Source organism: Hipposideros armiger, unplaced genomic scaffold, assembly GCF_001890085.2.
Source record: "Hipposideros armiger isolate ML-2016 unplaced genomic scaffold, ASM189008v1 scaffold_1546, whole genome shotgun sequence".
NCBI classification, from domain to species: domain Eukaryota; kingdom Metazoa; phylum Chordata; class Mammalia; order Chiroptera; family Hipposideridae; genus Hipposideros; species Hipposideros armiger.
The window spans coordinates 169238-172635 of NW_017732896.1; the positions used below are offsets into that span (position 1 = coordinate 169238).

The following is a 3398-nucleotide window of genomic DNA, read 5'->3' on the forward strand; positions in this document are numbered from 1 at the left end:
ATCTATGACATGTCTACTTTTGGTTTCTTCATTTCACGTCCAAGGTTGAATGATCATCATCTATTCCACTCTGAAGACTATTCCATGAGTGATTGAGTGGTGGCCTCTGCATCCCTCCACCATCTTCCCAACAGGTCCTTTCCTTTGGAAAAGTCACCCTGGTCCCCGTTCTCAGCCATGCATTTTGGGTGAGAATAATTTCATTCTTAGGTCCAGATGTTAATACATGCAGACCCAGGGAAAAGCTCCGAGAAAAAATCTACCCCTGTAAGTGGAGGACAGAGAGAGACCAAAGAAAGAAGCAGGCCACTCCAATCTGCCAACTCACAGTTTATTAGAGAACTTTACATATGAATGGGTCCCTGTGCCACTTGGCAGGCACCAAAGAATTATACAGGGTAAAGTGTGTGAGAGGAATAGGATACTAGTACATGGATGCTACCAGGTATGGCAAGTTGTGTTGCGTGCTTGACCAGGTCAGGACAATAACCTGTTCCACATAGCAGGAGGCAAAGAAAGGATGCTGATTTATGTCAGAATGAACATCGATTACAATCAGACAATCTCTAAGGGGGGTTTACAGAAAGCAGCCTCCATTCTGAGCCATGTTCAGCTCCTGGGACAGACACTAGTCACGTCATGGAACAATCTCTGCTCCAAAACAGAGGGACAAAATATCCATGAATCTTAAAAATTATTAGTCAATTTACATACATTTATTGCTAATAGTTATTTAATTAATCAGAAGAGCAATAAAATCCCATTTTTCTCCCTTGAACTATATTTTAAATGTGCATGTCCTCAAGTATTACCTAATGACCACACTTGTTATTTCATTCAAGTCCTTTGACTGGTACAAATAACTGGTGTTATATTATTTGTAATGAAACCAAAACAGTGAATTCTGGACTTAGAAGGAGGACAACTTTCAGTGTGAAATAAAATTATCAAGAGCATGTTAGAGACCCACAGCACAGCCCTGGGTGGAGGCCAGGGCTGTGGCAGTAAGCTGGAAGCAACTGCGGCCCCAGCTTGGGAGACATGGTGGACATTAAAGCTCTTGTGTTTTTATCTTTCAGTGGGGCTATTGGACTGACTTTTCTTATGCTGGGATGTGCCTTAGAGGATTATGGTGTTTATTGGCTCTTGTTCGTCTTGATATTTCACACCATCTCTCCCATTCCCTATTTCATTGCCAAAAGAGCAACCTATAACTCTTATGCGACGAGCAGTGCCTGTCAGGAACTGGCATATTTTTTCACCACTGGAATTGTTGTTTCTGTCTTTGGATTTCCTGCTATTCTTGCTCATGTGGCTGTGATCAAGTGGGGAGCCTGTGGCCTTGTGTTGGCAGGCAATGCAGTCATTTTCCTTACAATTCAAGGTTTTTTCCTTGTATTTGGAAAAGGAGATGATTTTAGTTGGGAGAAGTGGTAGCACTTTATTCTGATAAAATGCATTTAATTTCTGACAATTCATACTATATGTATGTGTGTGCACATGTGGCCTTTTACTATGAAATTCAATATGCTGGGTTTTGTTTATTTATATATACCTTTATATCATGTTCACATTAAGGAGGACTACATGAGAAAGAGATTAATTATACTCCCAGCAAATAGACCACTACACTACATTTACTCAATTTGAATTATGTTGTTTGGCTGTTTATATAGTCATGGTGCTCTCAGAAAATATAATAACACAATCTTGTAGACAGCTGCTCACATATGCAATGCATCTACACCTTTTGCCTGGGGATGTGCTTGGGTAGGAGCAGCTCTCAGTTCTGCTCAGGACTTCCCAAGACACACTTGTGGCCCAGAGATACAGAGGTGGCTCCCTCTTTGTGTGGCAGACCCTTGCTGTGGTCCATAGATAGCATCAGGATCTCTGAGGATTCTATAACAAATGCAAGATCAGAGACCCCACCCCAAACCCAATACATTGGGTTGAGTTCCCAAATGAATCGTATGAGGAGTCATAGAAGAATAAACATCACGTGTAGCTTCCTTTTCTTCCCCTTGGCTGAACCACTTAACCTCTCTGGGTGTTTGCTGCTCATTTATAAAAATTGTTTCACCTCCCCTCATGCTGAGGTCTATTCACCCTCTCTTTGGTATTTGTGAAACGTTCAAACTATAAGGTCCAGGCTTTTCCTCATATTTCTGAAGTGTTCACATTAGGTAACAGCTGTGCCTTCTCACTGTCTGAAAGACAGTGGCTGTCTTCACAGTGCTGGGGGAACAGAATAACTCCAGAGCCCCATTGGGGTGCAGGGGAGGGAGGCCAGGCTGGAACCAATTGCTGAGACCCCAGGAACTGCTTTAGCAGGATGGAGAAAAATAGGTAGGTAATTCTGCTTCATTTCCCTTTATAATCTCACATTTCTGTCCTGCTCCTTCTCTATCCGCCCACCCCCCAACAACACAACACACACTCCCAGCAGTTCTGATTTGCCCTTAACTCTTTCTTGACTCTGGCGTCTCTTTTCTATAGACATGGAACCAAGTAAGCAAGCAAAGGGGGAGCTGCTTAATTTTACTTATATGTTGATATGCTTGTTGTCTTTCATGTCCTATAGGGTATATATATATATATATATATATATATATATATATATATATATATATATATATATAAACACTTTATGCTACTTCTAAATCAATCATTAGGAAAGATATCATGGTGGACCCTGTAATCACAGTTTTTATAGTTCAACTTTATGTCTAAGACCTGTTGAAAAAGGAAGATATGGGAAATAGAACCACTTGATCAGAATATAAGCAATGATTTTAAAGCATTATTAATGTGGGATAACTGACATACATTCAAAACACTGAACCCTTGAAGTCTGTAATCTGAGTAATCAGCACATTCCTTTGTATTCTGGAATGATGGTGGGAACAGGAGAAGATAAAAGTGATACCTGAAAGACCGTGTGCAAAGTGGTAGTTTGATCTTGTGCATGATTTTATGTTTTCAATGTTATATGTACATATAGAATTGTTAAAGTTGTTAAAGTTGTTATTTCTAATATTTATATTAGACAAATTATATAGACACTTCATGATTTTAACCAGCATTTTTAATAACACTTGCACTTATTGTATTGTAATAAATTTTACTTTCAACACACACACACACACAAAAGAGCATGGTAGAAACAACTTGTTCTGCCTAAAATAAAATGTTTAATACCACTGAAGATCTTAATGGTGAGCCCAGAACGTTCACTGGAGACCATTTGCCTGTCTTGGGTGTTTGTTTATAATTTTACAAATCATAGAAACATTGCAGTCTGAAGAATTTCAATTATTTCAATAAATAAAAGATACATATGAAGATATTTTAATTTTAACAAGTAATATAAATTTGCCTATTAAAGAGAAGGGTGA

The 3398-nt window shown here is 39.0% G+C and overlaps 1 pseudogene; it reads left to right on the plus strand.

Moving 5' to 3' along the window:
• The first annotated feature begins 1041 nt into the window (after positions 1-1041).
• Positions 1042-1437, plus strand: LOC109377775 (leptin receptor gene-related protein pseudogene; annotated as a pseudogene).
• The last annotated feature ends 1961 nt before the right edge of the window (positions 1438-3398 follow it).